General features: G+C 32.2%; 1 protein-coding gene across 2 annotated transcripts in view; it reads left to right on the top strand.

Moving 5' to 3' along the window:
* Positions 1-3,876: 3,876 nt before the first annotated feature.
* Positions 3,877-25,641, top strand: part of LOC127730235 (galactosylgalactosylxylosylprotein 3-beta-glucuronosyltransferase 2-like) — a 53,642-nt gene continuing 31,877 nt past the window's right edge. For both annotated transcript variants that reach the window (XM_052238527.1, XM_052238528.1), the window contains exon 1: positions 3,877-4,099. The gene's annotated coding sequence lies outside the window, so the exon portion shown is untranslated. The remainder of the gene's footprint in view (positions 4,100-25,641) is intronic.

The following is a 25,641-nucleotide window of genomic DNA, read 5'->3' on the forward strand; positions in this document are numbered from 1 at the left end:
TGTTTATATCTATTGACATAAGCTCCCTTTCGATTTTTATAAATTTTAGATTTACGTTTCCGAGTTATAGGATTTTATTCTTAAAAAGGGGAGATTTTCCAGTTTTCGGACAATAATTCAAAAGTGTTTCGAGCAGTTTTCATGAAACTTTGATGACTGTTGTATATTTATTAGAATAACCTCCCTTTAGTTTTTGATAAATTTTTGATATAAAATTGAGGAGTTAAGGAACTGTATTCTTTGAAAAAGCGACGGGCGTATTATGCGCTCAAGGCGCAGCTCGTTATTGAGTCTTATCAACATTCTTAATCCTATACCCCCTTCTATCAATTGTCTAAGGATTCAGACATTTTACATTTTTTGTAACTATTACCCTCTGTCCTTCAGGAAACGCCACAAACCAGCCCCTTCTGAAGTACCAACGACTCGTAATAGATCTAGCATTGAAACGAGCATATAATGGTGATTGTTATCATGATACAACCCCCGACATACATACAGGTATAAACGACATTGGGCTTGTGAAGAAATCAACACGTCAAATAGCAAATGAACCCAAAAAAAATTGACAAGGAATCATTTTCAACCAGGTACAAACTATAACTTTCCCGTAAAGAAATACGCTGGAAAGAACAGACTGTTTCAGAGAAATTGGCTGATTCGATATGATGGGCCTGTGTATTCCCCTTCAAAAGAAGAGTTTATTGTGTAACGGAAATCGGTCATAGTTCATTTATTTTGATGTGAAATACCAGTTGTCTTTTCCTATTTATTGTGTTTCTATATGTATATAAGTTTCTCCATAGTTGGAGCACCATCTGTTACTTAAAACACCCCTAAAGTTGGTATAGTCTTGATTTTCACCCCTTCAAGTATAATGGACCGTTCCAGATGGTAGTATATAAACCAGCTCAAGACAGAGAAACTTTGTCTACCGACCGTGCAAGGGCTGTATAGCCAGTCAAGGTCGTTAAAAACTTCCATTTGTTGAAACTTTGTCAGTTTTATGTGGACCGTTGAAGTGATAACATCAGGGATTATTTTCCAACTGGTAAGTAGAGTGAATTAAGTGATTCCAAAGGATATATATGAATAGTGTTCGAATTTATATGTGGATATTGCAATAGTGATTGTGATATAAAGTGAAACTTATATAAAAAGTTATTTGTATTAGTGAGAATACAAGGTGTATACTTGCTGGTGTTGCAAGTTGTACTCTGTGGAAGTGTGGATACTTCATAGATTTGTATTAGTGAGAATACAAGGTGTATACTTGCTGGTGTTGCAAGTTGTACTATGTGTAATATTGTGGAAGTGTATTAGTGAAAGTGCACTGTGTTAAACCTTACCAGTTTGGATAATATTCATTGTGTGGGAACTCAAAGGGATAGTTAGTGCGTGAGTTCAGCTGTGTTTATATATATATTCCTTGTGCATTGAAGGATTTGTGCATGTGTAATTGTGTCATTGTGTTATTGTGGTTAGTTGCAGACTAACAAGGTGATACTACATATTGGTGGACGTTGTAAATAGAAGTTGTATATATGTGATTTTGTGTTCATACGTTTTGTGTGATACTTACTTGATGCATGTTGCAAAGTAATCTGTTGGTGACATTGTGTAATAAAGGGCCGTATGCATGTTGCATAGTAATCTGTTAGTGACATTGTGAATAAATCGGTCTGATACATGTTGCATAGTGATTGCATAGTGACATTGTGTATATATATTCTGTTATGATACATTGTGAATGAGGTACTTCACCTTGCATTTTGATTTATGTGCATTGTGCTGTGTATATATTTTTCGTTGTAAATCCATTTATGGATGTGTTGATTGTTTTGAATAGGACAACTGGTTGTGGTGAAAAATTGAGTTGAACACTTGAAATCCTGATTTATTCAGATACGGATCCATTGATCGCTCGTTACACGTTACAATTGTATATGTTGTGCTCTATTTGGGGTTGACAATTTTGTAACCCTAGCATACAAACCATAAACTGATATGGCACATGTACACATGCTTGTACTAGACCTTGTTAAAAGAGCCACGCTGAGCCAAAAGCCAAAGTACAGCAATATTGAGAAAAAGACGGTCGATAAACAAACTTTTATTCATGCATTGATGCACGTGCATTATAAGGAAGTACACCACTAATTCATGGCCCTATTGCTTTCTATGTTAAATTCAACAATTTCAAGCAGGCACAGGTCTTTTGTTTAAAGTTCAAATAAAGTGACAATCATTGCATGTCAAAGCAACACTTTATGGTGCCTTTTAATCAACATACCTTTAATAGCATATAAGAAAGAACTGGTTCCCGGAACTTCAGATATACCAAAACAGGTACTTCAGATTTGACAAACAGGCAACATGTACCCTCTTTTTTAAATTTCATGCATTTTTTTTATTTTTCAAAATTATAAGTCAAAAAGTGTTCTACAATGATCACCAGTCATTCAGCTTTCATTTGATACCAAAATTACCTAAATATTCTACATATTTTGAAAGTTACACCCATGCGTATAGGAACTATTTTGTGTTAAATATGTACTACTTTCTGGTATGTTCTTTCTGGCCGGGCCCGAATTAGTGGTGTTACACCATAACTAACATTTAGATATTGATGTGATCGTTGACACGTTTGCACACAGCAATCCACGAAAAATGCAATTTTATTAGTCCCTTTTAACCATTTGCTGTAATTGTTATTATTTTCATGACATTAGTATCAATAAAACAAAATTGAATTTTTATAAGAGTTCGTAAGATTCAACTGAACCGTGAATTAACCGATTTGAAAAGCGTTGTCCACAAAGATAATTTTCAAGATCTTTCCATAAAACCACAACACCTGTAAAATGAATCAACAGGGAGACTTCATTCGTCACAACTTCATCAAAGATGGAAAGAAGCGGAGTCACCCGAGGTTAGCCGATTGATGGGGATTGGTACCATTTTTAGAAGCCAAAATTGCCGATTCATTTGAACTTTGGTGGATAGTTGTCTCATTGGCAATCATACCACATCTCCTTATTTTCATATAGAGGAAATAAGTCATTTTTATAATCACACATATAGGTTATCCAATGTACATGAGTACATCCGAGCCGTTGCTTACAAGTCTTGTGTCAGAACAAACTTTTGGTTTTACTTCAGTGTATAGGGATTTCTTTTAGATTTTATGATCTCGTTAAGTTAACTTATAACAGAACTGTGTTTTAACATTATTATGAAAAGTCTCTTATTAAGAACGTATCAGTGTATAGTGCTTTCATTATGGTTACGATGTCTGAGTTCGGAGGAATATGTTTTATTATGCAATCAAAAACTGTGTTTTAAAGTTATCATTAAAAGTCTCTTTTGAATAAAACTTTTTTTATACGATTTACCTGTATTTACCTGTATTATTGGCGCAAATGAAATGTTTAATTTGGCGCAAATGAAATATGGTTTGTGGCGCAAATGAAATGCCAATTGGCGCAAAAGCAAAGCACCGTAAAATATACGTGGACTTCAGAACCTTGCACAATGCTAAATATAAATATTAATATAAATTTAATGATATGGAATACTTGTTAGAAAATCTATATATTGTTTTTTTTTTTTTATTCATTGACAGAAGCAGGTAGTCAATAAGTATTAACTGGTAACATATGATCTACATTTATTGCCGTGATTACTTGGAGCTTAAACATTTTTTACACTTCAAGAAGGATTAGTTTTCTTACGGTTTGTTAGGAATAACTTTAATGATCAACAAAAAAGTTGTTTATACATATATTAACACAAAACTTAAATCTTTCAGATATTTCAAGCAAATTGATTAGAATTTATCCCAGTTTTGAACACCAGAAATTATTTATTATGAACAAAATGATAGTCTGCAGCTCGAAAAGGGGATAAAGTCGGAAAGGAAAATAAAAAAAAAAATTAAGTTAGCAAACAGTTTCAAACAATTGCCTTTCCAGTTGAAAAGAATGAAAAACGTTGAGACACAAAAAAATGTGCCCAGAAAAATTGACAGGAATATGAGACTTTTTCAATAACCATCTAAACATCGGAATTCTACAAAGGATAATTTCATTGATGACAGGTAAGAAAGAAGTACTCACCATTTCATTATTAATGTGTTGTGTGTTTTTTTTTTATATCGTATAGATGTAACGATGTTTTGAGTAAACTACAATTTAAGTTTCCTAATCGTGTGAAGCCAATCTAATTAATAACCAATTTCGAATCGCTCCTGTTTTGTGGTATATCATTAAATTTTATTAAATATGTAATTCACGACATGTGCCCATGGCTTAGCAGGAACAGAGTATTACCGATCCAGATTACATGAGTTCGACTAAGGGTTTTGGTTGGGTTGGTGTAGCACAGTTTTTAGTTGTCTATGTAGTGTTTTATGGTCGCTTATTTGTCTGTTGGTCAATGTTTTTCTTTTTGGTCACATTTTTGAGTGCCCCTTTGACGTCTTCGCCCCTTGTTTCTTACTCTTCTAACAATCTTGAATTTACAAATTTTACTGACAATTTTTGAACGGTATAGGAAATGAACAGTTTTGATTTTAATGAATGATTTATTGCACATGATATATACACCTTACAATATGTGAAAAGATGGTATAACAGTTTTCTTAACCGATTTAATCAGGATGATTTGTATATTTTTTGGGAGTATTTGACTAGTGCAGGAAAAACATAGTTCTGGAACCTCTGGATGATTTGTTTTGCATATGAAATCTGTTATATACTGCTAATTTTACGAACCTATAAACTGTTGTTATTAATTTTAGTTGTTATGTTCCTATGAACAAAAGTTGTATACAGTAACTGATACATATTATCATTGTTGTGTTCCTATGGTCTGCAGTTAAACTGAAATTAAGAGAACGGAATAAATGCGAGCATAAAAAAAAGTCATGCGCATTTTGTCATGTTTATTGCTTACTATACAGTATGGGTTTTTGCTCATTTTTGAAAGCCAAGTTTTTTTACATCTTCTCCATTTAGTCTGGTGGATAGTTGTCCCATTTGCAATCATACCATATCTCAAAAAAAAAATTATTCAATATCAACGCAGAAATCATTTTGTGGATTTAAAGTTTAGTTTAGCGCATAAACGTATGTCATAAAAACTATAAAATCCATCAGTTATTAGCTATCCTTTCAATTAATTACGCGGCAATCATAAATAACCAGATGCAAACTGTAGTGATAAACATGCAAATTTTCCTACTTCTATAAATTTTATTCCTGAAAAAAAGGTTGTAAAAACTTAACTCATATTTTCATATTCGTTATAAAAGACTATTAGTATTTTCTCGCGGTTCGAACAATATTACAGGAAATACTGTATTGTCGTTTCGCTGATCATAAATATTCATTAGGCCTAACAAATTCGACCAATTAGGAAGTCAGATTTTGTTTTAGAATACTTGGCTTTTTCATGGGCGCTTTACTCTCCAGTCGTCGTTCAACACAGTAAGCTCCTTTTTCTATAATTGCTATGTTATTATACTTTTTTGTATTTTACTCATATTTATGTGCTAAGTTAATAACACTGTGCGGGACAAATTTGCCTTTCCAGAATTGGTAAATCTGACTTTGTTGTTTTATAAGATAACAAAAATGTTTTTTGACCAAGCGAAAGATAATTAAGAAAAATCAGTGAAATTTTCCCATATGTCCCAACATGTCCCTGTCGTCACTACAGCTGATTAAAAGTACATTTCCCATGTGAAATTTAAGAAAATCCATGGAAATATTAGAAGTTCCCATGGGAGAAAGTATTTTCCCCAAAAGAATGTTAAAGTTCCCATGGGAACTACATTTTCCCATGGGAATATTTTTAAATTGTTTGTTCCCATGGGAAATTCTAAATAGAATTTCCCAAGGGAACTAATTTTTCTTCCCATGGGATCATTTATTTTTCCTTTATGATTTTTTCGGAATTTGTAAAAGAGCTTTATAGTAACGTAACAAAATGACGTGTACTAATAACCGGGAGAAGTTTATAACATTATAATTTTGATAAAAAAGGCAATTATACTAAATTAAAGGTATTTGTATCATACTTGTACATTCAAAAGTATTTTACTGTGAATAAATGATTGATAGAGATACATTGATTGTATTGGTTACTATTTAACATCTAGCGGCAAGTATTACATATCGATCACCACTTAGATGTTCAACTGATCTAACAGAAAATTAAAGTTGGATTCAGTGAAGACATTATTGTGATTCAAGCCAAATTAACCTATGTTCCAACTTTACTCATTTTAAATACTTCGTGATTGTGAAAAAGAAGAAAATATCTATCTCGATTGAGCATGTTGGGTTTTTGAGCAAAAATCCTACCAAACTCGGGGAGAGCAAGCTCACGAGACTACCATTGCTAAATGTTAGGAATATCATGGAAGTAAAATGAAATGGAGTTATGAAGAAAATCAGTCGAATTCATAAATCAAAACATGTATGCTGCTGTTTTCCAAAAACATAATTTGAATGTTGAATTCAAGGAATGCTCTGATTTTACATACTATTTTTTTCTCTTTTGCTTTCGATTGATATCATCTTGCATTTAATGTAATATTGTTCGCTGAACGGCCAACGATCAGAGCCAAGCCTGTGTATTTCGGAATGTACTTTACAGATACAAACAGATAAATCTGTATAAATTTATGTACATGGAAAATCATGAATCGTATTTAAGGTTGTTTTCTAGCTATAATCCTTGAATTTATGAAACTGACATGATAATTAATATTGATTTAATTATTCTTTTTCATCTACGTAACTCGATATGCGTGTCTTTCGCCACTTTATTTAGAAAGAGGTTCACTGAATTTGTCTACAAACAAAATATTTCTTGAGTCGAGAAAATCAATAATAAAACAATGCCGGTGACGACACTGATCAAAAAATATTTCTAAATAACAATTGTACATTTTAAAGAAATTATTTGTTTAACTGTGTTATTAGAAATACACATGCAAATACACGATGTTTTATGTTTAGTATTTATCGAGATAATTGCATTAGAAGCTTGTGAAACTGAAATCTAAAAAAATGCCAATCTTTGCTGCATATTGATAAAAAAAAAATGGAAAAAATCATGTACATACAAAATCTAAAGATCTTTCGGGTCACCAATTTTTGGAGTATTCCACATAACCCTAAGCATGTTACAATTTCCCAAAATATACTTATTTTTCACATTCTAAGTTTTCGAGTACACCGGTCTGCTCTTGTCACATGAAAATTCAATATAGAAATATTGTGTTTTCATGAATTTAACAATATAAAAGTCTGTCTGTGCAGGTTAAGAAATTAAAGATAGATATTCTTATAAAGTAGGCATCTTTTAAGAAAAGATCGTCTCGATTTTTGTACATGTATTTGCGGTCTTCTCGATCTATTCACATTCAATGTTTACATCGGTATAAGGTCCGTTTGAATTTGTTTAGTAACTTAATTTCAAAAGTGCCAATCTTTGCTGCATATCAATCGATTCCTTTGGAATTTTTTCTCTGACTTTCTCTGATCTAGCTGCATACTAGTATATATGTTCCAGAGAGGTATACAGCCAGTAAAAAAATATATTGAAGTTGGAACTTAATGAATTTATTCGCATAGCAACATTTTAAACCAATTTTACAACAAGCTCCTTTAGTTTGTTGAACTCGTCGTTTTCTATTTAAGGAGGGAAATGGTAACATTAAATGGAAGTTTTGTTTTTATTTCAACTTATTTCTATTTTTATTATTTACCAGAACGTTTTCCCGTGAATTTATAATTGATAGCGTCTTTGCTAAAATGGGACAAACATTGAAAAGATCTAGTTTTCAGTGTTTACAGGGGAGGTAATATTTTGTCACTAGATTTCCCACTGAAGTACGGGTGTGAATTAAGGATTAAATATTTTATGGAAAACTTATTTCCCTGGATGGTAGAACAAATATATAATATACACTTATATTTTACCCGTAGGCTGTCTTCAGGTTGTCTTTTGAAAATTTGCAGTTTATAGGAGCATAATTCGTCTTTTGCAACTAGATCAAAGACTTAAATGATTTTTTTTGCGATTGCATATACAGGTTAAAGAACTATTGGATTTTTTAATTTAAAATTATTGATGGTGGTTTTTAGTACGGATATATAACTATTCCAAATTTTTCCGATTTGCAAATTTTATTGAACTTGGTGGTTTGTTCTGCACTATGGGTAGGTGAAAATTTTATTATAAAGCTCTGCCACATCTTTAAATATGACGATCCAAGGAATTACATGTCGATGTATAAAATTTCTTTTGTAAAATCGCCAGTGCAATTTAATTATATATGCCTACTTATGGTCAATTTATTTTGTCATCTTACCATGTAAAGAAGTACATGTAGTAAAACACCACTTTATATCATATACTTACACCAGCAGCTACCATCTTTTCATTCTGGAGTCAAGGGCTTTTTGAAATCACATATTTCACTATGATACTTGTGAGTTACAAAACATAATTATTAAAACTTAGCTGGGACTATTATACTCCAGAACTTAGTTAATGAACACCTGGGATACAATTAGTCTGCCAAAATATACTATAAATAGACCAATTAAAGGGACATTAGCTACGAGATGTAAAAAAAAAAATAAAATATGATTTTTTTTTGTTCAATCATCAATGAAAGTGAAACCGTGAAATAATAATTCGCTTTTAGCAGCCAGTTTGGTTCAATTTTGTCAAAATAAGCTAAGAAACATCGCTAATAAATTATTCACTTGCAAGTGAATAATTCGACCTCATTGAATCCGTCACGTGACCTTCAATTCAACCCATTAGCTAGAGATGGGTTACGCATGAATTAGGCGTGTTTACTTATTAAAAGGACAAGAATGTCAACATTGAAAGTGAAACAAGGGTAAATCATATAATTGATTGATTCGATCCACAAAAACTCATTCTTATACAGGTAAAAACGATGATTAACATATAATTTTAACCTATAAAATAAAATCAAACAGACCTAGAAAAAATCCAATTGCACGAGTTCGCTATCTATTTATATCTATATTTATGTTCATATCGGGTAATATGGCCGTCGGCAGTCTTCGGAGGTCGCCTCGATGGTTAATTAGATGGCGTCTAGACTAAAATACACACGAAATCCTGATACATATTATCGAGTCCATGCATTGTAAATTGTTTATTTAAGACTTTTTATAATTTAGATATACGTTTTAGTATGTTATAAATCAAAGATGAGAATTTGAGTCAAATCGGTGAACATGAATTTGACAGCTAATGCCCCTTTAAAAATTTACTTGAGTTGTAAATATGTGCTAAATTGGAAAGTCTATGAAAATGTATAATACTATGAAAATAAGTGCTCGGGGCAAGCCTTCGCTCTAAATTTGATAGTACATACCTTTTGCACAGACTAATCGTTTGATTTATGTAATCTATGTTTCTGAAGGCAGTTGATTGGACATAAGTTTAATGTAGGCGTGGCTATCTGTCACTTTTCTCGTATCAGTAACCTGTGTGCGATGATGCTTGAACACTGGCAATGACATTGTAATAGATTTTTTTTGACAAGTTACAGAAAAATGATGTTGTTACCTCTGCGGGCTTGTCATCAAAACTTAAAGGGGAACTCCGAACACAAAATAATGCACCCAGGACATATAATTTAATTCAACTTCAAAATGTATGTTCACTATTCAAAAGAAAATCGTATTTGTTATCAGAGTATATCTATATGTATATATATACATTTTTCGATATAACTTAAAGACAAATTGGATATGCTTATGGGTTTGATATCACTATGTTTACCATACATACTATATAAATAGATGAATAATATGGAAAGCCTCAGCTGTCATATATTAGATATTTACAAAACGTTATGCTGAAGCTTAAAATGTAAAGTTAAGACAGCGTGATGTTGAATTGAGTCATCAAAATGCTAAATCTAAATTACAATATGCTAAGTTGAATTTGCACAATGTTGACTTGCAATGACAAGTGCTTTAGTCGTGATAGTATAATGATAAGTCACGATGTTGTGATGATATGCCAAACACACGTAACGTTGGGTTTAAAGTACATGATGTGAAGTTGACGTTGCATGATGTTAGCTTGCAGATGGATACTGCTCAGTCATACAATTCGATAGCTATGATAACAAATAAAATGAATAGCTAAAATGTATGGTGCTGACATGTTATTAATAAATGTTGAGCTGAGAATGTACGATGTTATATCATTGTGATATTACGATAGGTCTATCATGCAATCTGTTGATTTAAAACACCATGATGCACAGTTGAAAGTACATGATGTTAAGTTAAGATAACACGATGCTACACTACTATATTGAAACGAAAGGCTTACCATACAATTTGTTGACTTAAAACAACACGATGCAACGTGTAAAGCTAAGATGCTCACTTGAAACTACACGACGTACAGTTGAAATTTTGTAATGTTGAGTTACGATAGTACGATTTTATATCATTATAATGTCACAATAGGCTTATTATACAATTTGCTCATTTAAAACTACACAACGTACAGTTGAAAGTACGTGATGTTAAGTTAAGATGGCACGTTGTTATATCATTAGAATGTCACGATAGGCTTACCACACGATATGCTCGTTTAAAACTACACGACGTACAGTTGAAAGTACGTGATGTTGAGCTATGATAGCAATATCTTATGTCATAATAATATCACGGTAGGCTTGCCATACAATATGCTTATTTAAAACTACACGACATACAGTTGAAAGTACGTGTTGTTCAGCTAAGACAGCACGATGTTATATCATTATAATGTCACGATAGGCTTATTATATAATTTGCTCATTTTAAATTACACCACGTACAGCTGAAAGTGCGTGATGTTAAGCTAAGATAGCACGTTTTCATATCATTAGAATGTCACGATAGGCTTACCACGCGATATGCTCATTTAAAACTACATGATTTTCAGTTGAAACTAGATGATGTTAAGCTAAGATAGCATGTTGTTATATCATTTGAATGTCACGATAGGCTTACCATACAATATGCTCATTTAAAACTACACAACGTACAGTTGAAAGTATGTGATGTTGAGCTATGATAGCACGATGTTATATCATAATAATATCCCGATAGGCTTGCCATACACTATACTCATTCAAAACTACACGACGTACAGTTGAAAGTACGTGTTGTTGAGCTAAGATAGCACGATGTTATATCATTATGACGTCACGAGAGGCTTATCATACAATGTGTTGACTTGAAACTACACGATGTAAATTTGAAGTAGTTTGGTCTTGACTTGAAACAGTAAAATGTTAAGTTATAAAAACAGAAGGTAAAGTCAAAATAAAACAATGATAGGATGACATATACTTGTGCAGAGTTGAAGATTTTTGGTGTTGACTTCGAATATAGTACAAATATTAGCTCGGTTTATGTTAAATTGAAAGACAATAATGATGCGTAAAACATTACAGATTTATGTGAATTGAAACTGCAATTCTATGGAAAAGAATAAGGGACAAATCCCCAGGATTTTTTCTTCTTCATTTGCAAGTTCGGAGGCAAAATGATATACAAAGAACGTTTTCCATAAATTCATAAAACAAATGAATTATCCATCGCTATGTATTACACTTGAATACAGTTTTGCCGTATATTTTACATGTTTTGTTTAGATTTTTTTTTTATGATTAAAAACCAGACTTTTTTTATGAACAATATTTAAGAAAATATTTATCTATGTTGTGTGTTAATATATACAACATTATATTGTGCTTATAAGACTTATGATTGTGAGGGTCAAATTTTACTCATATAAAATCACATCTATGAAAGAGTTATCGGAGAACTTGTATTTACCACTCCCGTATTCCCCCGAAATAAAACATAAAAATCTGGAGTCTAAATCTTAAAAAACAAAGATCAACTAATATGACAAATAATAAGGACTGAGAGGGTCAGAGCTATATGAGAATGTGACTCCCCCCCGGCCTTGTTAGAGGTATCTGAAAATTTGAATTTTCTTTTCCACGAAATCAAACAAAAAGAATTGATAGGTGGAAGAATCCTACTGCATGGGGCCAACCCAAATATAAAGTATGGTAGATTCTGTTGTATACTTTCCGCTTATACATGAAGTCTATATGAAACCTAATGAAATTTGACCTAGAGCCTCCAGTCTAAATCGTCAACTTTAAAAAAAACAAAACAAAAAAAAACATCATTTACAGCAGTGCCAACCATTTTTCCAGCACCAAGTAAGATAGTGCCCAGGTTTATGTATATATCCACTCGGAGAATATTTCATTTTTTTTTAAATTGGTAAAGTCATTAATGGACAATGACTCCTATAACTTATAATAAGAAGCCAATAGACCAGTTTCACATAAGCGACTTATCAACCCTGCTCTCGAAATCAAATGCGCGTTTTAGTTTAAATCCCGCGATAATTAACGATATCATACGTGACAGGGGGCTAACTTACCCGAATAATTCGGTCGGTATATTCCGCTGATCTACGATTGCTTCATTAACGCAAGTAGGAGAGATCGATTACGGAGAGGGACTGAATCATTCGGGTTAGGGGCTATCCAATTTACCCTTATATTTGGCAGCACAATAATAAATACCGATAATACACATCTCTCTCTTGGTGTGTGCTGGAGGCAGGTAAACAGATGATACCAGTACACAGTATGTTTGTCACGGCGAACGTAGCTATTATGTATTGTACATATACAGGGATTTTAAACGTGTAGAAAGACATGCACATTAGATTTTTGTAACAAATGATGTAGTTTTTTTTTAATTTTTATTATACAGCTGTCATTACTTATATTGATTAACCAGCATGCGTTCATGTATACATTTACTTCCTCATTACATATTGTATTTCAACGCTCTAACATTTTGAGTGTCTCTAAGAACAGGTACTAGTAATTCAATTATATATTCTTTAGAACATGTATTTGGTTTTATAAATAGAAAATGTGGACATATCCTTCGGACGTAGTACTAGTAAAATCCTTGTTATGTAAAAATTATCTATTTTCTTATTCTGATTAATAATGAATGAATTTACATTAAGATATCATTATCAGTAATTGAATATCCTGCTTTACCATAAAATAAGATCATAATTGCTGAATGACCCCCTCCTGAATTATTAAAATATATCTAGTTGCATTAACCGTAATATCTCAGTGTAAATTATGTACATGTATCTTATACAGAAACAGGGTTTACATTTTTAACATCTGTATTACAAAATGCAGGAAATAATTGTGTACAAAAGTTAAATAAATTTTTCGCGCAGCAAAAAAAGAAAAAGAATGCGTAGCAACTGGGACATTAAATCGTGATTGACAGTATAATATTCCCAGGTAGCAACAGATGACGATGAATATTCAATCCGAAAAAATTCTTCTGTCTTCCGTCAGAATATCATATGGTCGTCCCCTTTTCAGCAACTGTATGTAGAAAAGGGTACGTTTTTATCAATTGTCACCTGGTGAGATTGTACAAGGTAAAACTAGGATTCCACATGGCTAAGGTGTTAATTGACTTCTTAATTGATCAGTGACCTAATATATGGATATGAAGTGACCCCCGCTTATTTTTTCTATGTTATTCTTCCCGCTAAGTGAACGACCTCAGCGGGAATCCAAGCATTTCTTCGTGACAATTAAAGGTACAACGTCAGGCGTCATATTAGATCGTCTGTTACTCTACAACACAACAGTAGTCCGTTTAAAAATCTTTTAATGTGTCATTGTTAATAAAGTTGTCTCGTCAATATATATTTTGATTCAATTGTTGCTCGTGTACATATAAACGCAAACACTTAATCAGGTGATTATTTTTCCAGGTCTGCATGGTCACTGCTTACATCAACCGTAAGCCCCCAGTCGATGAATTCTCGGGAATTATCGCGTGATTTCACAGTTTGGCTAATTAGGTTAGACATGCGCAGTTAAATGTGAAACTGGTGTATTAATGATTTCCGTCACTTATTTTCTTGTCCATAGTGATTTTCTTGGTTCTTTGCAGCTTCTCTCTATCTATATGTGTTTTCAAAGAAAAAGAAAAAAATCAAAAATCTGTTAAAATTGTTAAAGTCCATGAATTATTTTGGTCTTGCTTTGATTAATTTGTAGATATGTTTTTTTTTATGTCAACAGTTTCTCTCTCTCTCTCTTATAGTTTTCATGAGTGTGGTCTAAATTAAAATCGGTACATTTTTTTTAATTATTTGCCAAAATGTAGTTTATTCTTTTTTGAAAAAACATAATAAAAAGTTTGGGCCACAGAGCATTTTGCAAGCTATACAGGTTATGCAGTATTGTCAGATTTTTTATAACTATACATGGAAAACTCAATGTTAGAAAAAAACAATAAAAATTGGGATCACGAGACTCGTTTTCTGTCTACAAAACAAAATAGATAAAGTCCCTACACATTTCATCATTAAAGACGAAATATGCCAAAGGGATTTCAAACTCATAAGTCGAAAACAGACTGACAATGCCATGGCAAAAAATTAAAAAAAAATAAAAAACGACAAAAGATAATGTTATCCGAGTTATCTCCCCTATATGGAAAAGTTGAAAAACATATGCAAAAAACGTTCTGTATTCAAAAACAAATAATCGTTTTAATCAGATAAATCATATAATTTTCTTCATCAAAATGAAAAGTACTACTGTAACATATGAATGACATTCCTCTCTCAAAATGTGTATATTTTTTTAGATCTAGACCGATTGTGTTGTGCTATATGAGAATCTAAGGGAGCTACCATGTGATTTTTAGGGGGGAGGGGAGGGCTAGGATGACAAATTTTGTCCTGCCTTTTTTTTTTTTAGTTGTTATCTCTGTCCTGCCTTTTTATTTTTCACTCTATTCGGTCCTGCATTTTTTATTATTAGTTTATTCTGATTTTTTTTACATACATTGTCATCCTGCCTTTTTTTTGCCAAGTTTTCCTGTATTTTTTTAACTCAAAACTCCTGTCCTGCTTTTTTTTTAAATTTCATCCTAGCCCCCCAATAAAAATCAAATGGTAGCTCCCTAAGATTGCGGAAGACACCCGATCTACCCTAAGGGCAATATATCTAATGAGGAAGAAATTTTCAATTTCGGTCACGTCGAGTTACTTGTAGATCTCCTTTTGTTGAAAAGGGTTTCTGTTTTCATTTATCTATCTATTATACTGTTCAGGGGGAGGGGAGAATCGAAAAAAAAATACACAAAAATGGACAAAAAGAAGGCGAAAGATACAAAAGGGATAATAAAACTATTAACCAAACTGACAATGTCATGACAAAAACTCATCTACCGAAATAAACGAGAGAAAAAAAATAAAAAGCCAAACAACAGTATATTAAGCGCAACATATAGAAAATCAAAAACTGAGCAACACGAAACCCTAAAAAAAAGGGGTGATCTCAGGTGCTCCAGAAGGGTAAGCAGATCATGTTTCATATGTGGCACCCGTCACTTGGCGATTCTGCAAATAAAGAAGGAATGTGTTATAATTTTCGAGGAGCTCCCAAAAAACATGAATTACAGGGTGTCAAATCGATGAACGTGCTTAAAGTAGGCTCCTTTTCATAAAAAAGAATTGATGAAAATGTTTTAGTATTTAGTGTACAATGGCAATTATTACATGCATATAAGGACGAGAATATGTAAGTGTGATATGAATATGAATAAATCTTGGCTCTGTACAAGACATATTTTGCTTGCTTAGCTGAATTTTTAACAAACTAGTTGACAAAACGTCTCTGACAATCTATGGAAATCCAAATAGTATCGGTTTTGATTAAGTCCAGATTTTTTGGTTTTATTTCGGGGAAAAGGGGTGTGTTTTACGTACAGTGGCAAATATTACATGCATATCAGGACGAGAACATGTAAGTGTGATGTGAATATGAATAAACCCTGCTTTGTTACAAGACAATATACTTTACTTGCCTAGCCGAATTTTCAACGAACTAGTCGACATTCTATGGAAATCGTAATCGCATCGCTTTTGATTAAGTCCAGATTCTTTTGTTTTATTTCGTGGAAAAGAAAATTCAAATTTTCAGATACCTCTAACAAGATCGGGGGGGGGGGGGGGGGGGGGTCACATTCTGAAATAGCTCTGACCCTCTCAGTCCTACGCTAAGCGTAAGATATTTGTCATATCAGTTGATCTTTGTTTTTAAAGATTAAGACTCCAGATTCTTATGTTCTATTTCGGGGAAAACGGGAGTGGTAAATACAAATTCTCCGATAACTCTTTCATAGATGTGATTTTATATAGGTAAAATTTGACTCTCACAGTCATAAGTCTTATAAGCACAATATTATGTTGTATATATTAACACACAACATAGATAAATATTTTCTTAAATATTGTTCATAAAAAAAGTCTGGTTTTTAATCATAAAAAAAACATCCAAACAAAACATGTAAAATATACGGCAAAACTGTATTCAAGTGTAATATATAGCGATGGGTAATTCTTTTGCTTTATGAATTTATGGAAAACTTTCTTTGTATATAATTTTGCCTCCGGAGTTAAATTTCATTAATATTCATCAACTTGCAAATGAAGAAGAAAAAATCCTGGGGATTTGTCCCTTATTCTTTTCCATAGAATTGCAGTTTCAATTCACATAATTCTGTAATGTTTTACGCATCATTATTGTCTTTCAATTTAACATAAAACGATCTAATATTTGTACTATATTCGAAGTCAACACCAAAAATCTTCAACTCTGCACAAGTATATGTCATCCTATCATTGTTTTATTTTGACTTTACCTTCTGTTTTTATAACTTAACATTTTACTGTTTCAAGTCAAGACCAAACTACTTCAAATTTACATCGTGTAGTTTCAAGTCAACACATTGTATGATAAGCCTCTCGTGACGTCATAATGATATAACATCGTGCTATCTTAGCTCAACAACACGTACTTTCAACTGTACGTCGTGTAGTTTTGAATGAGCATAGTGTATGGCAAGCCTATCGGGATATTATTATGATATAACATCGTGCTATCATAGCTCAACATCACATACTTTCAACTGTACGTTGTGTAGTTTTAAATGAGCATATTGTATGGTAAGCCTATCGTGACATTCAAATGATATAACAACATGCTATCTTAGCTTAACATCATCTAGTTTCAACTGAAAATCATGTAGTTTTAAATGAGCATATCGTGTGGTAAGCCTATCGTGACATTCTAATGATATAACAACGTGCTATCTTAGCTTAACATCACGCACTTTCAGCTGTACGTGGTGTAATTTTAAATGAGCAAATTGTATAATAAGCCTATCGTGACATTATAATGATATAACATCGTGCTGTCTTAGCTGAACAACACGTACTTTCAACTGTACGTCGTGTAGTTTTAAATAAGCATATTGTATGGCAAGCCTACCGTGATATTATAATGACATAAGATATTGCTATCATAGCTCAACATCACGCACTTTCAACTGTACGTCGTGTAGTTTTAAACGAGCATATCGTGTGGTAAGCCTATCGTGACATTCTAATGATATAACAACGTGCCATCTTAGCTTAACATCACGTACTTTCAACTGTACGTTGTGTAGTTCTAAATGAGCAAATTGTATAATAAGTCTATTGTGGCATTATAATGATATAACATCGTACTATCGTAGCTTAACATTACAAAATTTCAACTGTACGTCGTGTAGTTTCAAATGAGCATCTTAGCTTAACACGTTGCATCGTGTTGTTTTAAGTCAACAAATTGTATGGTAAGCCTTTCGTTTCAATATAGTGTTGTAGCATCGTGTTATCTTAACTTAACATCATGTACTTTCAACTGTGCATCATGGTGTTTTAAATCAACAGATGGCATGATAGACCTATCGTAATATCACAATGATATAACATCGTACATTCTCAGCTCAACATTTATTAATAACATGTCAGCACCATACATTTTAGCTATTCATTTTATTTGTTATCATAGCTATCGAAGTGTATGACCGAGCAGTATCCATCTGCAAGCTAACATCATGCAACGTCAACTTCACATCATGTACTTTAAACCCAACGTTACGTGTGTTTGGCATATCATCACAACATCGTGACTTATCATTATACTATCACGACTAAAGCACTTGTCATTGCAAGTCAACATTGCGGAAATTCAACTTCGCATATTGTAATTTAGAGTTAGCATTTTGATGACTCAATTCAACATCACGCTGTCTTAACTTTACATTTTAAGCTTCAGCATAACGTTTTTAAAATATCTAATATATGACAGCTGAGGCTTTCCATAGAATAACACTGTTTGTAATAAAGTTAGCATATCAGCTTGGAATGTTTGTGGTCTGGCAGACAAAATAAATAATGATTTTTTTCTACAAAAAAGATTAAAAGTGATATAAATATATAACTGGAAACATGGAAAGGTGATAGTAAAGATACACAAATTCCAGGTTACGTTTCCTTTTCAAAAATCAGAAAAATAAGAATAAGAAAGATTAACGTCACAGTGGAGGAATATTGATATACATTAATAAAAACATTGCTAAAGGGGTGTCTTATGAAAAAAAAGGTCATCATCAAATAATAGAGCTTGGCTCAAACTTGATAAAACTTTTTTTGAACTACAGTTTGATATTTTTATCTTTGCTATATATATTATCCCATCAATAAATTCCACACACTATGACAATGACTATGAATATCTACAGTCTGAAATTAGTAAATTTTCTAATCTTGGAAAAATTACACTTATTGAAGATTTTAATTCAAGAATTGCAAAATCAGAAGACTTTATTGAAAATGATTCTCTAGATTTAAATATGATTAATTTACTCCTAGAAGATTATCATGTCGATTAAGTTATTCCTAGAAATGATGAGGACCCAGTTCTAAATATTCAGGATAAAAATTTACTGGATATATGTATTTCTTCAAAACTTAGAATATTAAATTGAAGATTCATAGGAGATTCATTAGGATACTTTACATGTATTACTCCTACAGTTAACTGGAAAAAATCCTGGATTATCTGAAAATTCTGAGAAAATCGAATTTTTCAGATAATCCAGGATTTTCTCCATATAAATTATTTATCTAATATTTTGAGAAACATACTAATTTATCTCAAATATGCATTAAGCAGATAAAATCCCGGTTTATCTGAAAATTCTGAGAAAAATCAGGATTATCTGAAAATTTCCGAGATAATCCAGATTTATCTGAGCTTAATGCAAAATAGTTAGATAATCCTAGTTTATATGAGAAAATCTGAGTTTATTTGAGATAATCTAGAATTATCTATAAAAGTGGTTCAGGTGTGCCATACATACATGTTGGTCAAATTTATCTAATACACGAGTTTTGAAGATAAAATAATAACAATGCATTTGATGGAAATTTAGATTAAAATTTTGCTTTTTTAAGATTATTTTCAGCAGCGTAATGCGGTCTTAAAATGTTAAAGAAAAACAAGGCTTTAATAAAAAGATGCATAACTATTTATGTTTTTAAAAATTTAAGTGTTGTGAAATTTAAAGAATTACACAATAAGCGCATCTTTATCACTTTTAATTAAAACAGTAATGCATTAGTGTTACATCGTTGATCTTTAATGCTTAGAAGTTATTTAGATAAGATAAGATAGATAAAGACGTTTATTGCAATAAACACAATTATGCTATAGCACATTTAAATTACAACATTATCATGTGTAAGCAACATGAAATTTACAATAATATAACAGTACATAATCATACAAAACAGCAGAGAACATAATAAACATTATGAACACTTTGTTAATGAAAAAAAAGACAATATATATATATAACTACGTTAATATGAAAGTTTTCAGTTTCCAACTTTCACGATAAAAACACATCAAATTGTAAATAACTGTTTTTGTTTGAACTTGTAGTAATAAATACAGTTTGTTAATATTTGGCCATGTATGGTAATATCTTGAGAAATATTTAAGTCTATACGGTCTATATGCTGGACAAACCATAATAAAATGATATTCATTTTCTATACATTGCATAGTACAACATTTACAAATTCTATCCTCCCTTCGTTGGTTTATATAACGACCAGTTTCCATATTTAGTTTTAATACACCAAATCTTAATAAAGACAACATTTTAACATTGGTATCTTTCAATATATATTGTTCCATCTTAAAATCTGTTTTTATTATTTTGTACAATATTAGTTTTTCAGAGCTCTCTACAGACGCACGCCAACTCTGGTAAAATTGATCTAACAGACGTTCATTCAAAATATCAAAGTAAACATCAACATTCTCTTGTTCATGCCATAAATAATTAAATCCCAGTTGAAAAAGTAAATTACGAATATGTGTGGCCCAATTTTCTTTACCATTATTACAGTCTGCAACAAGAACTTGATATATTTCATATACAATATCTGGTTTCTTTTTAATAATATTAACCCAGTATTTCAACAACTTTTGTTTCCTAATAACATACATAGGTAAATGACCAAGATCGCCAATAATACAACAGACAGGCGTATTTTTGGGTACTTTTAAAACAAATCTACAAAATTTATTATGCACAGATTCAATTTCTTTTGCATGATGAAAACCCCATACTTCAGAGGCGTAGTTTTAAATAGACATAACTAGACTGTTAAACATGGCACATTGTTGTTCTGATGATATATAAGTAGATCTTAATGTGTTTAACAGTACTGCAAGCGCTCTACTACCCTGTTCTGCTAGGCGTTTTTGAGTTTGTTGAAATTTACCGTTGTTATGTAGAATCACTCCAAGGTATACATACTGATTGGCTACTTTTAATTCTGTATTGTCATAGTACCAAGAATAATTTACTTTTTGCCATCCTTTACGAAAAACTACAACTTCTGTTTTATCCTTATTAACTCCAATTTTCCATTTTGTACAGTAGACGAATAATTTATCTAAAAGAAACTGTAGAGCTTCCGGCGTTTTTCCAAATAGCACAGTATCATCTGCGAATAACAACAAATATATCAAATAACCATTTAAGTTTATGTAATCACTAGTTCTATTATCATTCATACGTAGATCATCAGCAATGTCATTTATAAAAAATATGAAAAGCAGAGGAGATAAGGGTTCGCCCTGTTTTACGCCAATATTATTGGAAAAAACATCTGAAAGTTATCCCTCGCATTTAACACGAATATTAACAGTTGCATATACTGATTGCACCATGGTGCAATCAGTATATTAACAGTTGCATATACTGATTGCACCATGGAAACAAACTTGCTACTAATTCCACTATTGAAAAGCTTATACCAAAGTATGCGTCGGTCGACATTGTCAAAAGCCTTACAAAAGTCCACGAATGCTGAATACAGTTTTTCCTTTTGTGAAAGGGTTGTTGATATTATTCCATGAAGAATGAAAACAGCATCGACAGTTGATTTTTGGCGTTGAAATCCAAACTGGTTTGCTAAAAGAATCTCGTTATCTTCGGCCCAACTAAGTAGACGGCTATTCAAAATTGAAGTAAAAATCTTTGAAAATACACTAATCAATATAATTGGCCTATAGTTTTTAGGGGTTGAAAGATCCCCTTTCTTTGGTACAGGTATAGCAATTCCTTCTATCCAATTATCGGGGTATATACTAAATTCAAAAAGTTTATTAAACAAAACTGTTAAAAATGTTGAAAAGAGCTGAGAATCTGATAAAAACATTTCTCCACTGATTCCATCTGTTCCCGTACTTTTACCACGCTTTAGTTTTTTAATAGCAGATTCAATTTCAGATTCAGTAAATTCGTTATCTAATTCGTCTATGTGAAGATCTTCAGATCGAATGTTGTCTATTAAAGTTTTAACTTCTACTGACAAATCACCAGGTTCCGCACCAAGAAAGTTTTTAACATGTTCAAACATGTCATTTGCATTGGCCGCGCATCTCGATCGACCTTTAGGTCTAACTTTTGACCAAAATTCTCTAGGGTTCACTTTAGCCAGCCGACTTAGCTCCTGTCCACGTGTACGTTTATATCTTGTTTTCGCTTTCCGTTTAACTTTGTTGTATTCGTTTCTTGCTGTCACATATAATTGTCTATTGGGACTGCTTGGGTAGCGCTAAAAACGGTTACGTGCTTTGTGAAATACAATTCTATGCAATTTACATTTGTGATCATACCAATCATTAGTACTAAGTTTATGTTTACCTATATTATTTTTAACAGATGTTTTTACCGAAAACATTAAGCACACATTTAAGTATAACATCGGTAACCACATTTACGGCGTGATTCGCACTTTCATTATCGTTTATTTTGCTTACTAGTTCTATCAATTTAGTTTGTTTCTCCCGTAATGCTTGCGTGTAATCGCTAACTTTCTCATTGTCCCACTTTATATATGTATAATGGTTGAAAGAATGTTCCTTGTTACACGTTAAATTAGTCTGAATTTCATAAAATAAAGGTGAATGGTCAGAAAATTCATTATGTTCTAGAACTTTAAAATTCTCAACCAATTTATAATCAATTGGAAAAGTTAACAGATAATCATTCACACTTCTTCCGTTTGAAGTACAAAATGTATATTGTCCAGTCAGATCGTGTTGTAGCCTACCATTACATATAGTTAAACCCGTGTTATGACACATTTGGACAAGATTTCGACCAAACCTATTTATTGTTGAATCCTCTGAACTTCTTGGCGGAGTAATGGGATTTTCATCCTGCACTACACTACTCACATATCTATCTAAATGATCAAAATCTAAAAAATCATCTAGTAACCCAACTCTACTATTAAAATCACCACAAACAAGTATACTTCCTTTTTCTTTATACTCAAAAACAATATTTTCTATTAATTAAAAAAAGTCACAGTCATTTACATTATAATATGAAGACTTCTCATGGGGTATGTACACAAAACATATGTAAATATCAGTATCATTTTGAAAAAAAATCCTTTTTTTAATTTTATCAATAAAATACCACTTTCAATTTCCTTGACTATTTCAATACCTTTCATATCATATGGTTTACAGTAAAAGCATATTCCACCCTCATTTCTAATCCCTATATTATTACATCTACCAAACGAGGATAAATTTTCAAAATTATTTAATTGTGGCTTATTACTGCCCTTTAACCATGTTTCACATAGAAATAATAAATCATAATCATTAACAAAATTTAGAAAGTCATTGTCATCAATGCAAGAAATAATACCATGAATGTTCCAACTTAAACACTTGATGTTTCGAGAACGCTCTCTGCGTGTATCCTATGGACCAACATATTCTTTACCTGCTATGAACAGTTTGTCTCTCACAAAGTATGCCTTTACATTTTTTTCTCTAAGTTCTCTAAGTTTCGGCAGTAGATTTTTTCTTCTTTTCAAAATTTCAACTGGCGATTGTTCGGATATACCAAAATTAGTCTCTTTAAGATTAACAGCGCTCTTACGGACTTCTTGTTTCTGAAATTAGTTTGAAAACTTCACCAATATCGGGCGGATTCTGTCCCCCTCTTTTCCAATTCTAGAAGCACTTTTTATGTTTATATTCCTCTCATTTTCTACTATATTTAGCTTTTCTTTGAAAAAATCATGCATGTTATTTACACAGTCTTCACCTTCCACCTCAGGGATATTATAAAATACAAGATTGTTTTTCATTTCTTTCATCTGTATATCGATGATAAGTTCTTCTTTCATTTTAACGCTTTCGTCCTTCACCTTTTTTCGAGTCTGGTCAATTTCATTCTTTTGTTCAGACATTTGTTTGTTGAAATGTTTTACATTTTCTGATTGTGAATTGATTTTATTATTAACTTCTTTGATTTTAGTGTCAAGTTCTAATATATTTTTTCTCTGGTCATCGTAGCTATCACTGAAATGTTGTGTAGCCTGTTCAACATCAACCAATCTCTGGTTTAAAATCTGTGTATCATATTCAACTTTAATCACTTTACTATTAACACTATTCACAAGGGATTCGATTTTGTCAAGTTTATTCAGCCTACTTTCAATGTTTTCCATTTTCAAAAATAAATCATCAACCCACGGAGGTTTCTGTGCCATACTAGTTGGTGACATGCGTTGCATAGTTGACTGATAGAATGGGCTTGGAGTTGAACAATATTGCGGTTGAAGTTGTTGCATTGTTTGTGATGGGGTGACATATTGTAACTGCTGGGTCATCGGGTAAAACAAGCTTTGATCTTGCACCATTTGCGAAGAATTTGGATGACCAGTGTTTTGTTTGTTTACCTCTGACATAACGGGTGTGTTGGGTGTACTCGATTTGTTCAATTTACCTTCAGTGTTACTTTCGATGTTTTTCACTTCATTACTCTTACTTTTTGACTTTTTTGACTTTCTCTTTGTCGTCTTTTTAACTTCCTATTCACTTAAAGTGTTATCACTACTCTCGTTTTTACGTTTTCCTCTCATATTTGTTCATTTTTCTGCAATTTTACATTGGATCCTTCACAAACATCTCTATCCGCCATGTCGCTTACACCCTTCGTTTTGTGACCGTTATATACACATACGTGTAAGCTTGATATAAACACACAAAAAAATCAGGTTTTTTTTAAATATCAAAATATCTTAAACATTTACTTTTTTGGCAGACCTTGTTTAAAATTTTTTGTGTATGATTATTTTAAATGAAGTCATTTGACAAATTTGACAAATCTACATATAGTCAGGAGAAATTATCACACGTGTCATTTCATTTGAATGCTTAAAAATAGTATAAGCCCAGATTCTAATTTTTTTAATTAGGGGACGAGATAAGCTCTGTTTTTTTGTTAAGTAATACATATATGAATTTCTGCAACGAGTTTAATTTAAAAATTAAAAACACTTGGAAATAAATTTGGAACAATTAATTTGTCACCATTTCGATTTTGTCGTCTGTCCAACTCATCATAGACAGGCAAACGGTTGGAGGAATGGTAAGTCCAACAGACGACATAATTTCAGTCACAGTGATCTTTTGACTTCTGTAGTCGTCCCAAAGATCCATCAACTTGGAATTAATTGCTAGGTGGCTGCTCTCTGATCCTCTCTGGTAGCGGGTAGACTTGTGCTGGGACACGCACTGTCTTGACATGGGCTGGTACTTTTACGGCGTCGGCAAAAAAAATTATCCAGTTAATGATCTTTAAATACTTAGTCATTATAACACAAGGATGACTTCCATCGTCTACTACAATGTAAATATTTAGAAAATAAAAGGTAGCTATTTCTGAAACCCTACTGCATAGATAAAATGAATGTAAAAAAAAAATCTGCCAAATAGAAACAAAGTGTATTAAAAGATGTATAAGGACATAAACCATGCAATAAAACCATAAACCGACGCCAATCCATGCTTTTGAAAAAGGGCATGCTCTTTGGTCGGGTTGTTGTCTCTTAGACACATTCCCCATTTTCATTCTCAATTTTATTTTGAAAAAGGGCCCACCAATCCAACATTAGGAGTAGGACTTGTAAAATGTCTATGCATCAACCACATATATAGCTCCATAAAAGGAACCCTGTACAAACCTTAATCCGCCTCTGATAACT

The sequence above is a fragment of the Mytilus californianus genome, unplaced genomic scaffold (assembly GCF_021869535.1).
Source record: "Mytilus californianus isolate M0D057914Y unplaced genomic scaffold, xbMytCali1.0.p SCAF_2, whole genome shotgun sequence".
NCBI lineage: Eukaryota > Metazoa > Mollusca > Bivalvia > Mytilida > Mytilidae > Mytilus > Mytilus californianus.